General features: G+C 33.7%; 1 protein-coding gene across 3 annotated transcripts in view; it reads left to right on the top strand.

Moving 5' to 3' along the window:
- The first annotated feature begins 845 nt into the window (after positions 1-845).
- The window catches only part of HS3ST5 (heparan sulfate-glucosamine 3-sulfotransferase 5), a 172,850-nt gene continuing 159,229 nt past the window's right edge, over positions 846-14,466 (top strand). For all 3 annotated transcript variants that reach the window (XM_074036918.1, XM_074036916.1, XM_074036919.1), the window contains exon 1: positions 846-1,041. The gene's annotated coding sequence lies outside the window, so the exon portion shown is untranslated. The remainder of the gene's footprint in view (positions 1,042-14,466) is intronic.

The raw sequence follows: 14,466 nt of genomic DNA, 5'->3' as shown, positions 1-14,466 counted from the left end.
AAGAATCAGAAACAGAACATTTGATTTTCTGTTCTCCATTTGTGAGATGTATAGCAAGAAAGAAGAGAATTGGGCGTGGTGGTTGGCCAAGCAATAGAATCTTCTCTGAGAACTATCGTTATACAGTGTACTCTGGGTTTGCATGTGTGTATGCTCTTGTCGTTTTGGTTTTGACCATGTTTTTATCTGTACATTTCATTTCCTCTATTCTTTAGGAGAGTACTTGCATAGTTGATTACCAATTTTTAAAATAGGTGTTTTCTTTTCGTTTTCTATCAACCACTACCAACTTCTGCTTCACTCATTCAACAAAGATTCTAGAATTTTGGTTTTCCTGAATAGACAACACATTTTGACTAAAAAGAATATTTTCTTGTTTATGCCTAATTATCTTGGCAAGCATTACCCATGTGAAAGGAAATATAGCAAAATTACCAGATGATTCCATGGGGATTTAGTTAAAGTATCCCATTTTGTCTTTTATAGAGGTGATAGAGCCTCATGTAAAGAAATATTTCCAAGAGACTTCATCAACCTGACTTTGAAATTCAGCTGCAAAATGTAGCACCTGCATATCCAAAATAAAATTAGTAATGATATCACTTGATGCAACGTGTAGAAAAAATAGTCAATTAAAGCAATAGGAATTCAACCAGAATGCTGTGCAGGCAGCATCATATAATTCTGACTTCACAATGACATGAAATTTTAAATGACAACTGTGCTAAATTAGGGAGCAGCAAACCCAGGCCAAGTTTAAATTTAGTAACACTGAAAATAACTTTCTCCACAGCAGATTCTCTATGAGTTACAGGTGACCAATCACTTGTTTTTCTGTTCTGTTTAGAGATAATCAGATACTCACTGTCTTCAGCATTGGTGTCTTCTATTCTCAACGGCATTTCTGGCAGCCACCCCAGGAGTCTCCTTGACCAATCTTAAAACCATTGAAAATTAAAGAGAGAATCCACCACGTATATTCCTTTGAAAGTTTCCACGATATATGTTCAAAAATTTCTGAATGAGCACAAGGATTTGAAGGTAAGTGAATTTGGGGGGTAACACACATTCTTGCATAACTCTTAATTGCATCAAAAGTAATGATATCTTTTAATAAAATATAAAATATAGGAAAGTAAAAGAAACTATTAAATGTAAGAAAACTATCCATGTATGTGTAGTTCCACAGTAAAAAGGAGAAATAAAGAAAACATAATGTTTAAAAATTGTTATCTGTCATGTAAATGTAAATACAAGAAGGGCAAAGTAGAAACCTTGATATTTGATAATCAGTATCACATTAAAAAAGCGTAACATACTGTGGTTCTCAAAGTTTAATGTGCATAGGAGTCACATGAAGTTGGGAGGAGGGATCATTAAAATGTTAATCCCTGGGGATATTTCACCAAAACTTAGACCCACTAGGGATGGGATGTGGCCCAAGAATATGTATTTTTACATTTACCCACTCCCAAGTGATCCTGATGCCTGTGGGTCTTAGGCCTTTGAGAAACACTGAAAGTGACATTCAATACAATCTACTCCTCATTTTCAAACCTTATGCTAAACCTGAGCTTTTATGTTGGTTGTCTCCTATAGTCATAAGAATAAATAAAGAAGGGGTAATTTTGTTACAGAAGTACTAAATTGATGCTCCCTTTTTGACTCCCCTACTTTGAGTTATTAATTTTCATTAATATTCCTTTTTAAAGTTCAGTATGATGAGCTAATCCCCAGGTGTCACTATCTCTCTTTCAGAGTGATAGCCCTGTCATTGCTCTCTTTAGCTATTGCTCTGTTCCGTGTAATGTTTCAATTTATTTAGATATTTAGGGTTATTGTATCTAATTATAAGAAATTTCTAAAAGATGTAAATAATGAGTTATTACTAGGTTTGGCTAAGTATTTCTAAATTTTGAGGATTGTATCTTTTTCTCTTCATTTTGAAAGCTCGGCCTTAGATTTTAAAAGAACAAATCTGCTTAATACCTCTTTCCATTACTTTTTTCTTAGCAAATAATAACTTATCAATCATATGATACATTTGTGGAAGGTTACATGTACAGTTGGTGGATATCACTTTATTGTATTTCTGTTTCCTATATGTCATTTAGCAACTTCATTTTTATAATTTGTAATTTTAAGTTTACAAAAGGTTTTTTTATTCCAGTGAAAGTGTTTAGTAGGGATATATTCAGATCTTAAATTGTGATGATTTTTTAAAGGTTCAATATGATATTATTTTTATAGTGAAGAATGAAGTTTTCAATCAAAATCCTTTTATTGGCTTTCAGGCTTATAGACATTTTTTGTGTCTTTGTGTACACTTGTTCACGTTGTGTAGAATTTTTTGTCCATAACGTATTAAAAGGCAACAATAAACCCTTCATCAAAAAGATGTAGTGCCAATTAGCTACACATATTAGCTATTAGTTTTACACATAGAGAATTGAATATGATCGTATGCATAAAATAATGAAGTACTTTTTTCAAGTAATCAAAACTAAAAATTTACAGAATTGGATTAACTATAATAATGAAGTTTCACATGCACTTGTTATTAGAATTGTGCTCAGCAGTAAGATTGTCATACCTGAACATAGCCTAAAACTTGTAGTTCACAAGTTTATCATTGGATAAAGTCTCCAAATAAAATTTCATAAAGCTTTTAGTGGAAATCATCTGCAATCTTTCAATTTCAGAGAAACATATCTTTCCTTTTCTATCTTTCTTTTTTTCTTTTTACTTATTTTTTCTGGAAAAAGGAAGAGGTGGAGAAAGAATGAATTGTGTCTTGAAGTGAATCATGTTCATCATCATTGGTATGTTTATCAGACTATGTTTTTAAGTTGCAATTTCTTTGGGTTTTTTTTGTTGTTTTTTTTTTTTTTTGTGAGACGGAGTCTCGCTGTGTTGCCCAGGCTGGAGTGCAGTGGCGTGATCTCAGCTCACCACAAGCTCCGCCTCCTGGATTCACACCATTCTCCTGCCTCAGCCTCAGCCTCCCAAGTAGCTGGGATTACAGGTGCCTGCCACCACGCCTTGCTAATTTTTTGTATTTTTAGTAGAGATGGGGTTTCACCGTGTTAGCCAGGATGGTCTCGATCTCCTGACCTCATGATCTGCCCGCCTCGGCCTCCCAAAGTGCTGGGATTACAGGCATGAGCCACTGCACCCACCAAGCTGCAATTTCTTAAAGAAAATTTACAGTGTAATTTCAGGGAACCTGAGCAAGACAGTCTCAATACGCAGGAAGCAAAACATGCAACAAAAGAATAAATTACAGAAACTTTATAGAATCATAGAAACATAAAGTTTTAGAGCAGAAATGGACCACTTTGATCTTCTAGTCTGGTCCCCTCATGTATAATCACATTTTCTCCTCCAAACCTGCCATATAAAAGTCTAAAACAATGAGCAGTAAACAATCTGGTTAGAGATGACATCAGCAAAGAGAAGCTAAGTGGGTGTTTTACAGTAATGATCTCTTCAGTAAGAAAAGTAGGGAGGAATTTTACTCCAAGATGAAGATCGAAGATTTATAGGTACCTAAGTACTTAAAATTGAATTTAAAATTATTTGCATCCAATTAGATCAAAGTAATTTTTTTGATATAATTCTTCATTTGTGGAATATTGTAGTGGTATAAATTCTCCATGTTTTCTTCTTCATTAAACATTGATGGTTGCAAATTATGACAATTAATTCCTTGAAAAGATTCTTTATTTCTGGCATCAAATATGACAATGTACTTTCAAGAATTCTCTAACTATAATAGTTTGTTCCATTTGGAGGATAATGTTGTACGTTGGTTACATTAGTGTTAATATGTCTTTGTTTTTTAATTCTCCAGTGTAACATACGGTTAGTTTCACCATTATTACGACCAGCTGCGGTTGGCCTATGATTTTGTTCATTCTGTCTGAATCCAAAGTAATTAGCTCTTTAGTTTAATGACAATATTTGTTAATGGGTTTTTAAGGCCAAATTCTGCTGTTTGAGAGTGGGTGGTATATTTGAAGATAAAATCTAGCCCTTATGTTGTAAGCATAAGCTGTGTAATTTTATTTCAAAAAGATGGTTTACAGAGTTTGCAGTAGGAAAATGAAATGTGCATTTGTCTGAAGTTTCTCATTGTCAAGAATCAGAAAACAAAAGTGACAGTTTATGTAGATGAACAGCAAACCCACTGAAAGTTCCCTGGTACAGCTATCCTGCATGTGTTATTCTATAGCTAGAATATGGAACAAAATGACAATTATCAAACAGACTTTAGATACATTATTTTATGTGAGAGGACACACTCTGAGTTTTTTAAGTGCAGTACAACAGTTTTGATCATTGTATTTTTGAAGGACTTAGTGAAGTGGAAAGAATCCTTGCTTGGAAGTCACTGGGGTTCAAAGTCTGACTCAGCTTACTAGTAGTGGCATGACCTTAAGAAAATATCTTCACCTTTGCCTGAACCTGTTTCTTTATCCTAAAATGAGACTTTTACACCAGATGATCCCAGAGGGTCTTTCCAGCCTTAAAATGATAAGTCTAACTTGCTTTAAAAGAGCACTAAAAGGATGGTAGGGAAGACTCAATGACTTGAGCTAACTGAACAAACAAAACAGCAAGTCTACTACTAGAAGGTATGTGGGGATATTTTGGCCTTACGAACTTTCCTTCAATGCTTTGTTACTTTTATCCTGGAATAGAGAAATATTTGAAGGGTTTTATGGAGAAGAGACTATAGGTCATGCTGTTGGAAGTTTTAAGACGATGAATTTTAGCAAAATTTGAAAAAACTTCCAAAACTAGTAACAGTTGAGATATCCAACAGTGAATAAGATGCCATGGTAGATAATGAATTCACCATCCCTTATGAGCACCAAAGGTTTTATGACCTGCCAAAGTGCTCTTCAAGCTATAAAGGCTAGAGGCAAATTTTCTGAACATACGGGAACTCAGGAAATATTGTTATCAAGAGCCCATCTTGAAGCAACTATTAGCAACTATTAGAGCCCTTCTTGAAGCAACTATTCTCTATCCAGTCAATAAGTGACTATAGAAACTACTGCAAAACAAACAAACAAACAAACAAAAACACACACACACACGCACAAAAAAAAAACTGATCGCAAGCATTGAATATTTAACTCTAGCACTAAATCTAAGATAAATATGGAGATTAGGATGATGTAATAGAACATAAAAGTATAATGTCCTGACAATGTAAAACTAAAACAACTAACAAAAATTAGGAAAGACACAACAGAAAGAAGTCAGTGTACATATATAGTAAGTTATTTGATTACTTTATTCTCAATATCAAGGAATCAATGGATGTTTTTTAAACTGACAAACTATAGAAGTATAAGCAGATTTAAGAGTACAAAAAAGATACTAAAGGAAATATCGTTATTGCCCAAAAATAGCTGGTAGAAAATGGGAGGAGAGAGAGAACTTTTGCTATCACTCACAATAGGAAAATAGTAAATATTCTAAAGAGATAAATAATCAAAGTTATGAGGTTATAGAAATGATATAATTTATTATGTGAACTTATAAACATTATGAATTAGAAGAAATTTTATATTTTTTAAAGTTACTAAAAATAGACCATATCATGAAAGATTTTTTCAAATCCTTTAATGGAAAATGTAAAATATTGTGACAGTATGTTTCTGTCATATCTTTCACATAAATAAATATAAAAAATACACTTATTTCTTTAAAATATTTTCAAACTGTATCATAGCATAAAACCCAATTCTATGTTATACAAGTATATGACCAATAGAAGCTAAGTACCAGGAAAATGCTATGTAAAGAAATTAGGAATTAAAAATCTTAATATCAGAAAACATAAAATTTCAGGGCCCAAAAGCATTTACTAACATGAAAGAGGGACTCTATAATCAATGCTGATGGTTATAATAGATAATGAAGGTATATGATCAGCAATAAATAATAGCTTTAAGAGCTACCATAGAAGTTTGTTCAGCAAATAAACTTCTGAAAACATCCCAAGAAATAGAAATAGCCCATTTTTTAGGTGGTAGACTAAGTTTAAAAATTCAGCTCCTGTATTATGAAGCCCAATATTTATATTGAAATTTATTTTCAAGAAAAAATATTTCTATGTCAAAGATAATTAAAACTATTCATTAACCCAAAATTAGGTACTTGACCAGTCACAAAATTTTTTTCATTATCAACAGAAAGAGGTTCCACATAGCTTCTCTTTTTGAAAAGAAAGCAAGCAAGCTTCCAGTAAGGCTGTAAACGTATGCATAAAACTTATTTGATTTGAAGAAAAATGGAATGTTTGGACTCCCTCTACCCCAAACAGCTATTCTAAACAGCAGGATATAATTCCAGACTTTTTGCAGTCAAGAGGTTTCTGCTGAGCAGAAATTCTTGTTCAATTTAGGAATGCAGATGATAATAATTTTCCTATCCTTCTCGCAGCAGGTTTCCTGCCTTCATTTTGCAGACTCCTAAGCTCAGTTAAAAACAAGTAGGGAACTTCAGTTCCAGGTAACACATTCTTCAAACGTAGTCCCATTAACCCAACTTAGTTATCATGCAAAGCTGCTTAGCTTCACTACTGAAATGGAATACAGTTGAATTGCTTTTCTAATGTAATACCTATTTGTGATAAATGCAAAGTGGTTTGTGATGGCAAATTTTGTAGAGCATGAAAACTTTTGAGAAAAGAAGCTTATATTTTCTAACCTAAAATTATGAAAAAAATGTCGTATATGTTGGCATGGGATACTCCTATTAAAATGAAAAAAATATTCAAAAATGAAAATTTAATACTTGACCTTTATTATATATACCTCAGCCAAAAAAAAAAAATAAATCAAACTATTATATTTCACAGTAACATTTTTCCTAGCTTGCACATTCTTTCTAATTTAAATGAATTTTCTCTAGTTTAATTTCTTTCCTTCTACTAGATCTCAACCATGTGGCCCAAAATTTCCTTACGTTGTTTAGGAAAGTAAAGATTGCTCAAATGCATCTTTTGTCTGCTGATAGAAGAATAATCTTTTCTGTATAAATGCAACTTAAACTGTCTAAACCACACATTACTACAGAGTGGGTCACTAAGACATTGGACTTATCCTTCGAATGAGTAAATTTTAGATGATAGTTTCCTCAGGTTAGCTAAAATCATATTTGATGAGTGTCATAGCCAACATTTTACAGCCACAAACCATTCTCTCTTCATTCCTTGCTCAGGTAACTCACTTTGTTCTTCCATTCCTTACTCTTCCTTCACGAGCAGGGTACATATACACTGTGCCATAGCAACCACATTTCTATCATGCCTCATCAACATTGCCAAATTTCATGACTGATTTTAATAACAGAAAAAGTAGGTTTCCAGCCAAGCTCAATATCAACTTTATAAACAATGGTGGCTTGATGTCTGTGTTCTGATGCAGGAGAGATGTACATTTGTTATGCATTGTGTAGTGATTTCAGCTGAGAATCAAGACCCATTCCTATATACATTTTAATTCAATGCATTCTTCATTTCTTCATTCATTCAACAAGCATGTGGTTAATAACTACTTTGTGGTAGGTTCCTTTAAGACTTGAGATACATCATTGAATGAAGCAGAGGAAAAGCTTTATTTTCATGGCCTTGTTGCAGCATGGCAGGCAATAAAAAATCATCATAACAAGTAAATGAATTATGTGGTATTATGGACTACAATAAGGTATAAAAGAAAGAAAACCCAAATAAAACATAAAATGGGTAAGAAACAATATGACAAGATATGGGAAGTGAGATCAGATCCTATACTTTGTTCCAGTTCTTCTGGCTGATGTTTTTCAATGTTCATTCTTGTTGTCTTAAAATCAGAATGTATGAATTAGATTTGGAGGGTGGAGTCTTTATTAAATGAGTGTTGCACAAATTTTCTTTGTTTAATGATCAGCTTCTCTACATTGATATTTGTACCTGAGATGCTTACAAGCTCTCCGCAAGCAATACTGTGGGATTTCCAAAAGGGTCAAACAATGAAGAATATTAAATTTAAATTTATTTTCTTTTTCCTGATAGTTTAGAACCCATGGAGTAATTTTAAATTATTATAATATCACTGTAACTATAACTATGATCCTTGTCAGTGATGTTAAGCAAAGCCTGATTAGTTGAAAAAGACACAAATATCAGGTAAGAGTATATTAACTTTTAGAATCTACCCAGATTTTAAAGGTAGATCATTATGGAACCATTAGATAAAATTCTTACTTGATTATCAGAAAAATGAGGACTGAACTTTAAATTTGAATATATATTTTTACGTATTTTATGCATCGTTTTAAAATGATCCATTTTATAGGTCGTTTTCAGTAAAATTTAGTAAATTTAGAACCCATAGAATAATTTTAAACTATTATAGTATCACTATAACTGTAATCCTGGTCATTGATGTTAAGCAAAGCCTAATTAGTTCAAAAAGATTCAAATGTCAGGTAAGAGTATGTTAACTTTTAGAATTTACCTTGATTTTGAAGGCATGTCATTCTGGAACCATTAGATAAAATTGTTACTTGATTATCAGAAAAATGAGGACTGAACTTTAAATTTGAATATATATTTTTATGTACTATATGTATTTTAATCACCTATAACAATTTTTATAGGTAATTTTATTAAAATGTAGGTAATTAGAGTAAAATTATGCCACTTTTAGACTTATTTTTATGTTAATTACCATGTAAATTCCTACTTACCAATCCTGTAGAGTCACAGACTGATTGAGCTAAAAGTAATTTCAGAATTTCTAGTCCCACTGCCTTTGTTTGACAGGTGTGAAAAGTGAGTTCCAGAGAGGAAAAGTAATTTGTCCAGGTTAGATGGTGTGTGCAAGTCCCTGTGCCAGTTAATAGTAGAACTGGGTTGGAAAGGAAACCTATTCTTTTAAATCCCAACCTAGTATGTTTTTTAGTACTTGACTCTACTTGAGATTTGTCATTGCCTATTATCAAAATAATGTTTCCCTTAAAATTAAGGAGAGTTGACCATATCTTTGCATTTCTTAAAGTTATCTGATTAGTGAGTGTGCCTAAGCTCCCTGAAATAGCCTCACTTGTTTAAAAACCTCTTCAGCACAACTGGAATTAGACTTAAAAAAAAATGAGAATGATCTTATCTACAGCCACACCACCCTGAACATGTCCAATCTCATCATCTCATCAGATCTCAGAAGCTAAGCAGGGTCAGAGCTGGTTAGTACTTGGACAGAAGAATGATCTTTGGAGAGTTTTTTCCTTTGAAAAATAAATGAAATTATTTATGAAGCCATGAAATGACTTACCTATTAATCAATATATATGGCACAAATAAAATACAACTGTATTATTTTTCAATGAATTTATGAAAGAAGAAAATACTAAGTAGTAAAGTGCTGAGCTTAGAAAACAACTTAAGTAACATCTGTGCCCTGGGTTCCTCAGAGTCCTTAGGAAGTGATACAGAGTCATTTGAAAACTCTCTGAACCCTCATATGGAAAAATTACATAACTCACTGGAAAATTTCAGTAGATTTAATAGAGCAGAGAGGTAATATATTCAAAACACAAAGAAAAGTATAAAAGACTGTCTGCTAAGCCTAGGGAGTTTCATATGCAAAAAATTAAATAATTCAAACAATATCAGTTTATTTTCAAAGACAGTTCTAAGTTTAAGCATTATAATACATCATTAAAAATTATACATTTGGTGCTTATAAATGGATTCTAAATTTCCTTGAAATGAAAGATAAAACCTTGGCTTTATATAATGGCAAAATGAGGCTTTCTCATTGCACAGAATAGAATTTTCATATGTATTTGCAGGCTTACCACTTGTTAAACCAAGATAATTTAAATTGTAAGTAAATTTAAAAATATGTATAGCATTAGAAACAGGGCTGTAAATGATTTGATAAAGATGATTATGGAAGCAGCTTTAAACACTAAAGTCCTGAAGACTTAATAAGTACTTTATGAACTTTTCAAGGTTTTCATGGTTTTTCTGGTAGTGAATGAAACAGAAAAATAAATAATTCACCCAGCTTTTACTTTAGTTGTTGTACATTTGTAAATTACATAAAATTAAGAAGCTGAAAAATGGATCTTCTGCCTGTTCCCGTACACATGGTACCATTCAATTAAAGGCTTCTATTAATAAGTAAAGCTAATTGAAAATCACAATGTAAAACTACATCTGGTTCTTATTAATGTGATGCCCAATTATTAGCATTCTAGCATTAGGATTTTAGACTAATTGTTTATTGTTTTCAATAATAACAAAAAATGCTTAAAATACAAAGCTAATATCTTTCAGATTACCAATGAAAGAAAACTGTGAAAATAACTAATTTATGCTTATTTTTGATGGATTGAATTCATTTTGTCCGAAGCCCTTAGTGATGTCCTTGGAAATGTCTATCCCTCTCCTTCCCCCTCTCCCTTCCCCCTATGAATATGTATGTGAATTAGAAGGTAACATTTTTTTGCATATTATTTTCCCAAAGGAACTTTAGTTTTCATTTTTAATCACTTTGTAGTTGAATTGTCCTCTGATCAACAAGGGGATTAGTGGGCCACACATCCCCTCTGTGTAAACCTATATGGTCCAAGATTGTTGTATTTTGCCCCTTGGACTGAGTAAAATCAAACCTACCTTTGCCTTTCATTGTTTTTTCACACATTATGTAAATTGGTAAGAATAAAAATAATGTGATTGGAAGTAAAGCTTGACAGACAATATAGTGTAATATAATATCCAAATACTTATGAGGTAGCAATAGTGCCTTGGGGCACCACATTTATTGTGAATGAGGATTTGCATTTACACATTTTTCTCTGTGGTTTAGATTGCATACTAAATCGCTCTGGGAAAGTAGAACTGTTTTTAAAACATTCTGCTTAACCACTCTACGGGTAACAAAGAAATGCCAAATCCAGTTTCAGTCTAATTTGAGAAGTAAAGTACAGAGGCACAAGAAGTCACATTACACAAGAGTTAATAATAATAGAAATTTCTGTATGGATTGACATGACCATTATAAATTGTCGTTCTATATTTCATATCTAAATAAATTCAGTGTGTGCAGAAGTTTCAGCAAAATAATAGATTTAAAAAGTTTTTTTCATGGTTTAACAGCAAGAGTGTATTTCCTAATGATTTAGACTTTGGACATAAGAAAGTTATGAGTTTGATTCTGAACAGGGATCAAATAATACAACTCTAATTCTAGGCCTACTCAGAGCATGGCATTTTTCATTTCTTTAGGCTATGCTATTTAAATACCAGCTGTTTAAATACCAGTTCACTCCAAGCTCATCATAAAACCACATCATTCCTTTGAAACCTTGCACCTACTGATGAGCTTAGTAACCTTTCAACTAAGTTTTTCAGTTTTCCAAAAGAAGCAATATTTTTAACACTGAGGTTTTGAATGTTATTTAGTTTCTGAAGAGAATTATTCATACCAATATATGTTTGTGGACATATCAAAGACATTTGTCATTGAAATTAGAACTGCTTAGTTGTTCAGGTAACAAAATGAAAACATTCTTTTCCATTTTGTTTTGCACCTTAGCACGTAGAGTCATCACTTATGGGAAACAATATATTAGAACGGGGACGGTGGCTCATGCCTGTAATCCGAGCAATTTGGGAGTTCAAAATGGGCAGATCTTCTGAGGTCAGGAGTTTGAGACCAGCCTGGTCAACATGGCAAAACCCTGTTTCTACTAAAAATACAAAATTTAGCTGGGTGTGGTAGCAGGCACCTGTAATCCCAACTACTTGGAAGGCTAAGGCAAGAGAATCACTTGAACCTGGGAGGCGGAGGTTGCAGTGAGTCAAGATCGTGCCACTGCCCTCCAGCCTGGGTGACAGAACAAGACTCTGTCTCAAAAAAAAAAAAAAAAAACTAAAAAAGAAATATGTATGTAGTTTAGTGTTTGTTAGAATCATACAAGATGGTAACTTAAATATTTAGGCTAACACTAAACTCATTTTAATGCAAGGAGAGTGAGGGAAGTGAGTCCTACTTTTTCCAGGTTAGTGGTAGAGCCATCTGTGGCTGAGTTTTCTGATAACATACAAGGCAATATAGAATAGTGATTATGAATGTGAGCTCTGGAATTAGATGGCCTAAGTTCAAGTCCCCAGTTCTGCTACTTACTAGCTGCGTGACCTTGGACACCTTCAGTTTGCTAAGTCTCAGTTTCCTCATCTGTAAAATGCAGATGATAACGTTGCCAACATCTTAGGACTATTGGAATTAAAGAAATGTACTTTACGTTGTAGAGTACATTGTAAGGCTCAACAGATATAGATTATTCTCATTTCTGCTATTCCAAATGGTCTCTCTTGTTATCCCAAAACTGAAATCTTGCCATGAACACTTTGAACCCTGATTGCTGCTTCATTTTCATTGTTTTCATTGACTTGAAAATGAAGAAACTGTTATTATACAACTTTATATAATTATATAACTATATATGAATAGTATATACATATGCATATGCATATATTGAGTTGTGAAAATATTCAAGTATGATTGTTTAATAGAATACTTTTATTCTCAGGGTAGTGGTTGCTTTAAACCTGCAGCTTTGGAAAAGGATTTAAATGGCAACCTAATGACTTTGTCATCATAACCACATAAAAGATCTGGCAAGATATGTAAATGTGGCCATATGGGCATGGTTGGCAAGACCTTTGAGTTGAAATTGAACTCACCCAAGAAGTTGTTTCATCAAAACATTGCCTGGAAATGTTTTTATCTTACTATATGGTGGTTGGCTTTCTAGCTAAACCCATCAGTGAATGGAGAATGTGGCCAGTTTGAATAGTATGAGACAGGAGATTTAGTTCATCCAAATTGTTGAGCAGCTGGAGCAAGTGAGTCATGTTCAACTGACACTGGACAGCTGTCCATCAGCTCATAATCATGAGAAGAGCTTTATGAAAAAGCAGCTGGCTTCAGCACCACAGCATCATCAGAGAAATGCAACTGCCTGAAATAACCCAAGCTTTCCTCCCATCCTTGTCTACCCTGAGAGAACTTTAACCTACTGTGGGTAGCCATGAGATCCTTCCCCAGCTAAAACCATGCAACCTTCCATCAAGGAAAGTATTCTTTAGGTGTCCTGCACTTTCAGTTTTCTTTTCCTTTTCTTTCTTTCTTTCTTTTTTTTTTTTTTTTTTTTTTGGAGGATGATTCTGTTCTCTATCTCTGAGGTTTTTTACTGAAGGTTTTCTGAGTCAGAATAAGAAGTTCATCAGAAACCATTTTTATGGAATAAACTAGCATGCCTGCACACATTAGCTCATTCTCTAGTTCACTTTTTTTTAACTTCCTGTAGATAGTAAAGCAATGAATGTGCAATACAAGGTTATATGTGTTTATATGTGTGTCTACTGGAGTGTAAACATGTTGATGAGTAGAATTGTTCTTTTAGCAAAGATTAAAAGTATCACTAGAATGCCTCCTGATCGGCATCAGTGAAACTTTGTTTACTATTTTGGGACAACAGAATATAAAACAAAATTAACAGCCTGTTTCATAATTGAAGGTGCATGCATTTATGATATGCTGGTTTTATTTGTGCATTGTTGCATTGGGCTTTGCCAGACTGCTGAGAAGACACTGCTGCAAGTTAACAAGTCGCAGGCTGCCTGAATGATTTGATTTACTCCAGGGTCTAGCCAGTGCATTCAGCTTTATTTGTTAACCTAGCAGAACATTATTTATTAATGAGTTCTTCATGCTTTATTAAACCTAATGTCAAAACACCTCTCTGGGACCCTACTAGTCGTGTTTCCTCTTTGTGGTAAGATCTTCCAAAGAAAATGAAAAATTATGCAGCAGAGCCGCAGTTAAAACCCAACAGATACCAGTTCAATTGTCCTTGATCCTGTCAGATGGTATTTCTGAATCTTTGTGAAAGATCAGAATAAGATGCAGTACGGAACTGAAATTAAAGAGTCCACTCCTTCAGATGTCAGAAATTAGATCCCACCAAAATGAAACAAAGCTTCTGTGGCCCTGGAAGATAGGCGAACTCTTCAGCAGGCCACAGCTACTGTGGGGATTCAACAGTAGGGGAAGAGTACAGATGCAGTCTGTACAACAGTAGTGAGGAGGTATAGGCTTATGCAGATATCATAGTGATTTGAGATTAATAACAATGTGAAATAACTAGATAGCTGTGGCATAGGGGGAATGGAATCTATTCTGAATATACCACTGAGTCTGCTGGCATATAGCAGCAGGGGCCTGTGGGAAATGAGAGGAAGCCTTGATGGCCAGGAGGACAACCAGTGGGTATGCCAACATATAAAAGGCAAAAGGCTTGAAACTGTCAGCTGAGGATTCTCCTGGCTTCCTAGTGGAGGTGTGGAACTCAATAGGGGCAGAAGTGTCATATCCATGGGGAAATCCAGGCAGC

This window comes from Macaca fascicularis, chromosome 4 (genome assembly GCF_037993035.2).
Source record: "Macaca fascicularis isolate 582-1 chromosome 4, T2T-MFA8v1.1".
Classification (NCBI taxonomy): domain Eukaryota; kingdom Metazoa; phylum Chordata; class Mammalia; order Primates; family Cercopithecidae; genus Macaca; species Macaca fascicularis.
Note: the sequence above shows the minus strand (reverse complement) of the source record. Positions and strands in the feature narration are given on the sequence as shown.